The sequence below is a fragment of the Tarenaya hassleriana genome, unplaced genomic scaffold, assembly GCF_000463585.1.
Source record: "Tarenaya hassleriana unplaced genomic scaffold, ASM46358v1 Cleome43, whole genome shotgun sequence".
Taxonomy (NCBI): domain Eukaryota; kingdom Viridiplantae; phylum Streptophyta; class Magnoliopsida; order Brassicales; family Cleomaceae; genus Tarenaya; species Tarenaya hassleriana.
In genome coordinates this window covers 442,089-451,780 of record NW_010967059.1, presented here as the reverse complement: position 1 = coordinate 451,780, position 9,692 = coordinate 442,089, and positions in this window count along the sequence as shown.

Below are 9,692 nucleotides of genomic sequence, written 5' to 3'. Positions count from 1 at the left end.
TGTTTCAATTTTTTAATAAGTATTCGAATGATAATTTAGGGAGAGGTGCGAAGGGTCTGTCCCGTCCCGAATTCGAACCTTAGATTGGGGAGGGAGCGCATAATTCAAATCACATGGCTGACCCCCGATCGCGAGATTAGTCTAGACCTCGGCCCAGAAAACCCGGTTACCCCAAAAAAAAGAATGATAAACATGTTATACTTGTTGAAATCTAGTATAATGATAACATCTAATCTATAACGATTTACCAAAAAAACCATCTAATCTATAACTCGAGCACATTAGAGTAAATTTTTCTTCTCTTATTTGATGATAAACATGTTCTTATAACTTCATAATCATGTTTCATTATTAAACAGTGTTATGTTTTCCATTGTATTTGTTAATATTTTATTTGAGATGATCCATAAATTAAAATAAAAATGTCATATATTCGAATCTTGAGTCAATTGAGCCACCACGGAAGAATATGAAATGCACGTAATGGACCTATTTTAAATAGGGGTGAACGCGGGTATTCGAGATCCACGGGTTTTTCAGATACCCGGTACCACGGGTATTCGGGAAGTAAAGAAGATGAAAATGGGTATGATGAAGTAAAAAATTCGTATCGCGGGTTCGAGTTTTTCTTCCTAGATTCTTTCTTTATGTTCCGTCACATTGATTCTCTATAATGGTGGCATAAAATTGGCACATATTGTTCAATTTAAATCAAAATCTTATAAAAACAACAAAACCAACTGTTAATTAGGGCATCTAATCCCGCCTATTGTTTTTTGAAGTCCTAAACGATTACTTTTATTTATCCTTTGTCTCATAGACACGAATCTAGAGAATATATTTTTAGTATGATCCGATCCGAAAATTAGAGGATAATCAGTTTGGTTTTATCGGAGATACACATGCAAGATTAATATTAGTCGTTTATTAATTTTATATGAATTTTGAAAGTAATTAAGAATAATCAAACAAAATTCGTGATTCAGTATACTACTAATATAATACTGGTCGACGGACTGTACGACGGTGTGAGACTGATTGATTTTTAGGAATGTTCGTCTCAAATATGTCGTTTTCCATCGAAACTTTACCTGTTGATGTTGACTGAAAATTCCGTCGCAAGTGGCATCGCTTTAGACAGATTTTCTTGTAGTATCTCTAACTATTAATAAAAAAATTAATTCTCTTAATCAAAATGGATTAATTAATTTAAATTTTAGATGGTGGAGGAAGAAATAGAATTTTGTACTATTCAAAAATTTATTACTCAAAAGAAAAATTAATTGAATAGTTTAACATTATAAGATAACCAATTTTATATTAAATAAAAATGATGATAGAAAGATTTTAAGAGATAAAAAGATTTGGGCCTCAGATCCAATCTGTAGTCTGACAAGCCCGCCCCGGCAAACCCGAAGCCTGTTTGGCATGAGGCCTGAAAGCCCAAAAACTTAACGGACCTATAATTTTTAGGTCTCGACTTTTATTTTTTTTTCGGTCAAAGCTCGGACCGAATCTCATCTCAGGTTTCGGGTTTCTTTGATATCCCTAGCCGAAACATCAAGCCAAAAACACAAAACAAACCACACAACCAAAAGCAAAGATCGGAGCGCAACAAGTTGTCTAAGAAAGAGGTTAATGTTGCCTATGAGTTAAGCAACTCTAGACTTTACAACTTTAATTAATTCACTTTGGTTTTTTTTAGTATGAATTGTTGGAAGTTTTTATTATTAACTTCTCATTATGTTAATGGTCTAATATTTCCTCCATGTTGTGTTAACTGCATGATAACCACTCCAATAGCAGTTTTTTCTGATGGAGAAAAAACAATAAATAGGGGTAACATATTTAGTCCCTAAGCCAAGCAAAACAAATAGAAATACACCATCAGTATTGTATTGCTAAAGGTTTAGAAGCACCAAATATTCAGATTTCAATTCAAGAATTTCAATGGCCGGAGGTATGTTTTCCGATTCAGAATTTTATTTCCGCATTCATGATCTTGTATGTTAAAGTGATGCATATTGAAGATCATGATTTAGATGAGTTTAAAGAATTTTAAACTTACATTTGGTATCAGAGCTGCCGGAAATCTCTGCCTTGAAAATTTTTTGTTCATGAATTTTTTGCTATTTTATTTAGTTATTTTTCATGAAATATGACATGATTATTGGAATAATTTTTCTGTATTAACTCTAGTTACAGAAATTTCGAATTATTCCATGATTTTGTAATTTTGATATAGAAATTGATGGGTTGTGATATTGTGTTGAATCTATGAAAATAGATATTATGAACATAACTCATTAAAATAAGAAATAGAGTACCTTGTTGTTTATAATCTGTGCTAGACCAGAAAACTGTAGCAATTTTTTGTTTTTTCCTCATCTCTGCGATTCGGATCTATGCGATTTGTTGGGTCGGTGGCTCTATTCTCGGATTTGCTCTCCGTGACAACATTTATGTAGACGAATCTGGTGATGGTCATCGGTCATGAACCTTCACCACCGGAGTTTTCGTTGTCATCGGAGAGATAAAGATTTTATAAAAAAAAATGTAGAGGCCGTCGCCATAAAGAAAAAAGTGGAGCACAGAGATAACGCAAAGAAGATGCATTTAGGGTTTTATGATTTTTTTTAATATATTAGAAAGTTATGTTAGTGGGCCGTGATGGGTCCATTTATGTTTATATATCTACATATATTATTGGTTCTCATTTAAAAATAAATGAGGGAAAAGGCATGGCAAGGTTTGAACCCAAGACCTTGTATTCTAGATGGGAAGACACAGCCACTAGACTACGCCTATTTCTCAGCAATAATTTGTATTTACAGAAATACATATCTAGTGGTTCGTATAATTTATTTAAATTAGAGAATAGCCAAAGCATCTCTAATTAGAATTAAATTATACATAAATTTTGTTATGGGATCACATTTAGTTATAGATATTGATTGTAATTAATCACATTGATATAATAAAATTTATCCCACAGGATGTTTTATTATATTTATATAATTAATTATGGTGGAAAGTTGATTATGTTTCTTAATTTTCCCACAGGGATTGAGAAACGAATATAATCTGATGGTTTCATCATTAAGCTAAATGAATCTATTTGAATTAGAAACTTAGCCCACAGACAGTTTTTATGTCATATGATTCATATTGTTGATGTTTTTACATTGGTAAAACGTCACATAAAGTTCCCTTAATTTTATTAACATAAGCATGTATATTGATCTGTTTTGTGCAGTTTTTCAACCTGTGAATGTATCTGACATGAAATGCGATATTCCCGAGCTCAAAGGGGATAACTATAAGGTGTGGAAGGAAAGAATCCTGCTTCATTTAGGGTGGATGGACATTGACTATGCTATTCAGAAAGACGAACCGCCTCCGATTACTGAGGAGAGTGAGCCTGAGGGGATTGAACTTTATGAAAGGTGGGAGCGACCTAATCGCCTCAGCGTTATGTTCATAAAGACAAACATCTCATCTGGCATTCGGGGTTCGATCGAGCAGTATGACAATGTCCGTATGCTGCTGAAGGCTATTGATGAACAATTTGAGTCTTCAGATAAGGCGTTGGCGAGCACCCTGATTATGAAGTTTTCCACTTTGAGGCTCACTAGTACCAAAGGAGTGCGTGATCACATCATGCAAATGAGGGATTTAGCGGCCCAACTCAAAACACTTGAGGTTGCCATGTCTGACTCTTTCCTTGTGCATTACATTTTGAACTCTTTGCCGCAGCAATACGGACCCTTCAAGATCTCTTACAACACACATAAGGATAAATGGTCGATCAACGAACTGTTGAACATGTGTGTTCAAGAGGAAGGGAGGTTGCTTATGGAAGGTGGAGAGAGTGTGCATTTGGCAACTAAAGGAAAAGTGAAATACCAAGCCAAAAAGAAAGGGAAGGAAAAGTTGACTTCTCAAGGAAACATCAAGGAGGAATCCAATTGTTTCTTCTGTAAGAAGAAGGGACACATGAAGAAGGATTTCCAGAGATTCCAAGAGTGGCTTGTTAAGAAAGGTAACTCACTTACACTCGTTTGTTATGAATCTAATATGATCGATGTTGGTCACAACACATGGTGGATTGATTCTGGTTCTACAATCCATGTTACGAATTCTCTACAGGGTTTGCAAAACCTAAGGAAGCCAGTGGGAAGTGAGCAATGTATCTATTCGGGAAACAAGATGCGCTCACATGTGGAGGCTGTTGGAACATGTTATCTAGTTTTAAGTAATGGTTATGTACTTATGTTGGAAAAGACCTTTTATGTTCCTGGTTTTTCTAGGAATTTAATTTCTGTTTCAAGACTTGTACCTTTTGGTTATTCCTTCAATTTTTCAGACTATGGTTTCGATCTTATCTATAAATCTGATATTGTTGGGAATGGTACATTGTCTGATGGTCTTTTTCGACTTAATGTGCAAAATGATAACGTTTATGCTACGATGCATGTTCATGCTGGTATTAAAAGATGTGTTGTGAATGAAGAATCCTCTATGTTATGGCATCAGAGATTGGGACACATCTCCATTGAGAGGGTTAAGAGATTAGTAAAAGATGGGGTACTTAGTACTCTAGATTTTTCTGATTTCGAAACTTGTGTAGACTGCATAAAGGGAAAGCAGACTAACACATCAAAGAAAGGTGCAAAGAGGAGTTCAAATCTATTAGAGATCATACATACGGATATATGTTGTCCAGACATGGATGCATATCGACAGAAATATTTCATCACTTTCATAGATGATTACTCGCGATACATGTATCTCTACATTCTTGATAACAAGAGTGAAGCATTAGATGCTTTTAAACTCTTTAAGGCCGAAGTAGAGAAACAATGCGGTAAGCAAATAAAGATCGTGAGATCAGACAGGGGTGGTGAATATTATGGTAGATACACTGAAAGTGGACAAGCACCCGGTCCTTTTGCGAAGTTTCTTGCTGAACATGGGATTGTTGCCCAATATACCACACCTGGTTCTCCGAGCCAGAATGGTGTAGCGGAAAGGAGAAACCGAACATTATTGGACATGGTGCGGAGTATGTTATCATACTCTAAACTTCCTAAGTCCTTGTGGAATGAAGCTCTTAAAACGGCGGTGTACATATTAAACCGAGTTCCAACCAAGGTTGTCTCAAAGACACCTTTTGAGTTGTTTAAAGGTTGAAAACCGAGTTTGCGACATGTACGCGTTTGGGGATGTCCGTCTGAAGTAAGAGTTTATAACCCACAAGAGAAGAAGTTAAACCCAAGGACCATTAGTGGGTATTTCATTGGATATGCCGAAAAGTCTAAGGGATACATATTTTATTGTCCATCTCACAGTACACGGATTGTGGAGTCGAGAAATGCAAAATTTCTTGAGAATGACTTGATTAGTGGGAGTGACAGATCATTAGGAGAAAGGTCTGAGAGTGATCACTCTATTTCACAACCTTCTACTTCAAGTCACCTTCGAACTGTTGTCGTTCGTCGCACTTATCTAGCTCCAGTGCGTGTTGAACAACCAGTTCCCGAACCTCCACAAACTGATGATCCGGTAGATCATGTTCAACAAATGCCTGAAATTGTTGAACCGGTTGTACAACATGATCCTCAGGAAAATGTTGATACAACATTGAGACGATCTAGTAGAGTACGGAAATCAGCAATTCCGGATGACTATATGGTGTATCTACAAGAGTGTGAGTATAATGTTGGAGCCGAAAATGATCCTGAAACGTTTTCACAAGCCATGAGTTGTAAGGAATCTGACTTATGGTATAGTGCCATGAAAGATGAGATGGATTCGATGGCATCGAATGAAGTGTGGGATCTTGTCAAGTTGCCTAATGGTGCAAAAGCCATTGGTTGTAAATGGGTCTTCAAAACCAAGAAAGACTCATTGGGCAACATCGAAAGATATAAAGCAAGACTCGTAGTCAAAGGATTTACTCAGAAAGAAGGAATCGATTACAAGGAGACTTTTTCTCCTGTATCAAAGAAAGATTCTTTTCGTGTGATCATGGCATTAGTTGCCCATTTTGATATGGATTTACATCAAATGGATGTGAAAACGGCGTTCCTCAATGGTGAACTGGAGGAAGAGGTTTACATGAAACAACCTGAAGGATTCTCCTCTAGTAGTGGTGAGCATTTGGTTTGCAAACTTAAGAGATCCATATATGGATTGAAACAAGCTTCCCGTCAGTGGTATTTGAAGTTTCATGGTGTTATTTTTTCATTTGGCTTCGAAGAAAATACCATGGATAACTGCATATACCAGAAGGTTAGTGGGAGTAAGATTTGTTTCCTTATTCTATATGTGGATGACATTTTACTTGCAACCAATGACAAAGGGTTGTTGTATGAGGTGAAACAATTTCTCTCTAAGAATTTTGACATGAAGGATATGGGTGAGGCATCTTATGTCATCGGCATTAAGATCCATAGAGATAGATCTAGATGTATTCTAGGTTTGTCTCAGGAGACCTATATCAATAAAGTCTTGGAGAGGTTTCGGATGAAAGATTGTTCACCGAGTCCAGCACCTATTGTGAAGGGTGATAGGTTCAATTTGAATCAATGCCCGAAAAATGAGCTCGAACGGGAACAAATGAAGAACATTCCATATGCTTCTGCAGTTGGAAGCCTTATGTATGCTCAGGTTTGCACAAGACCTGACATTGCATTTGTCGTGGGAATGCTAGGGAGATATCAGAGTAATCCAGGTTTGGACCACTGGAAAGCTGCAAAGAAGGTGATGAGGTACCTACAAGGTACGAAGGATCACATGCTTATGTATAGACGAACGAACGATTTAGAGGTCACTGATTACTCAGATTCAAACTTTGCTGGCTGTGTTGACTTACGTAAGTCGACTTCTGGATATGTATTTATGCTTGCCGGTGGAGCTGTATCATGGAGGAGTGGCAAGCAGACATTGACCGCTACTTCCACTATGGAAGCTGAGTTCGTTTCATGTTTCGAGGTAACGTCGCATGGTGTATGGTTGAAGAGTTTCATATCCGGGCTTAGAATTGTGGATTCTATTGCTAGGCTATTGAGATTATATTGTGATAATTCAGCTGCTGTCTTCATGGCTAAGAACAATAAGAGTGGAAGTCGGAGTAAACACATCGACATCAAGTACTTAGCCATAAGAGAACGTGTTACGGAAAAGAAAGTGGTCATTGAACACATTAGCACTGAATTGATGATTACCGATCCTCTGACTAAGGCATGCCAATTAAGAATTTCAGGGATCATGTTGTGAGTATGGGACTTGGTTCCATGATGTGATTATTTCATTTGTACGTACATTTATGTATTCACGAAACTCTTATTCAGTTGTGAGTATCTTTTTCTTTAGTGTACACTATATTTGATATTAAAAGACTCACTTACTTGGACCTAGAATAAGCATAAGGCTTATTCATTAAGTAATGTTATCATATAAAGTTTAAAGACACATGATATACTGTAATACATGGAAGATAATACTCGTACTAAGAGGACTTATCGCCATGATTCATATATTGTGTTTCTTATACAGATAATCGACACATTAAGAGAAATATATAGACCAAGTGGGAGAATGTTGGAAGTTTTTATTACTAACTTCCCATTATGTTAATGATAATCGACACATTAAGAGAAATATATAGACCAAGTGGGAGAATGTTGGAAGTTTTTATTACTAACTTCCCATTATGTTAATGGTCTAATATTTCCTCCATGTTGTGTTAACTGCATGATAACCACCCCAATAGCAGTTTTTTCTGATGGAGAAAAAACAATAAATAGGGGTAACGTATTTGGTCCCTAAGCCAAGCAAAACAGATAGAAATACATCATCAGTATTGTATTGCTAAAGGTTTAGAAGCACCAAATATTCAGATTTCAATTCAAGAATTTCAATGGCCGGAGGTATGTTTTCCGATTCAGAATTTTATTTCCGCATTCATGATCTTGTATGTTAAAGTGATGCATATTGAAGATCATGATTTAGATGAGTTTAAAGAATTTTAAACTTACATGAATGTCTTTTCTTATGAAAGACAATACATAATAGATAGGAACATCCATGAATACGTATATAAGGCAAATAGGAACATAAATGTCATGTTTCAGAACTTTAATAAGCATTTGAATGATAAGTTTCATCCAAGGAACACGTGACGGGAATGTTGAAAATCATGGATGACATGTGAAATATCTTGAGGAGGAATCTCAAAGCTATTGTTGTTGAAGAAAGATATACCGATATTATGGAAATAAATCAAAAAAAAATTTGAATCCGTTCACATATAAAGTAGTTTGGTTTTATCGGAATACACATATGAAATTAATATTAGTTGCTGTCAATGGTGGTTGGCTCAACTGGTAAGTGGATATGCGCAAAGAGTGTTCCACCCAGATTCGAACCCACCCTTGACAAATCACATATTATCAAAAAAAAAAAATTTAATATTAGTCGCTCATTAATTTTATGTGAATTATTTTGAAGTAATCAAACAAAATTCGCGATTCAACATAATACTAATCTACATCCGTCCATATTTCGTGGTGCAAGAGCTTGTGCTTGGGACAAAGAGGACAGGAGCATAGAACTGACGCATCCACTGTCTCACATGGATTACATCACATGAAGTTTCTTGTAATGAACAGAAATCCTTGTAAAGAGGGTATTATAATGTTGGATTTTATTTGTGAATGTCTGTCCGTATAATCATATATTTGTGGAGTATTATTGTATCATATTTTATCATTTGTTTAAGGTATCCGTTTCTTTAATCGACTTTATATCAAGTCAGCCACCAAAATGAAATATATCACAGAGAATAATTTTTTTTTGGTCCCCAACGTTATTTAAAAAAAGAATATTACTCGGATTTTAACAACCCCAATCAACGTGACATTAGATTTTAAAAAAAGAAATAGAGGAAAAACAAGAAAAAGGAAATAAAAAGGTTAAGCTTTCCAAGTTGACTTAGGCCCAAGAAAAGTTTTGAGGCACTACGAAGGGAATCCTATCCTCCTCCACCTTCATAAAAATACTAAAGAACTTTTGATTCCTTTTTTTTTTATAAACTTAGATGTGATCAATAATAAAATCATCATCCGAAGAATTCAATTCTAACCACAATACATAGACATTTTTGCTAAAATTGAAAACTAATACAACAATTTACCACGATGTTAAAATATACATAATTCACAAGAAGAATAGTTTTTATCTCAACAATTTCATAGCAAGTCAATTTATTTTTTGAATAATAATTTAGAAGATCGGTTTCTAAAATCGGTTCAATTTGTTTTTTTATATTCTGCAGTGTAACTCAATAGGTGAATTTATTCGCATATGATATATAATCTAAGTTGTGGCATATGTTCTCTTTTGCCCTGTAAATGAGTGGTGCCTCAAAAAAAGAGGCCATTGTCTTTGGTTGCATCTCGGTGTTTTTTTGTGGGATAGAGGAATAAAGACTTATCCTTCATGCCAAAAAGATTGTGGATTTTATTTATTTATTTATTTATTTATTTATTTATTTTATTCTCTCCTTTCAAAAGTTTGCCTTTTAGATATTTCATGCAAGACTTTTATTATAAAAAAAATGATTTTTTGTAAGGAAAATAAAAGTTAGTGGAAACAGAACAGACAAAGCCCACTCATCAACGCTCTTC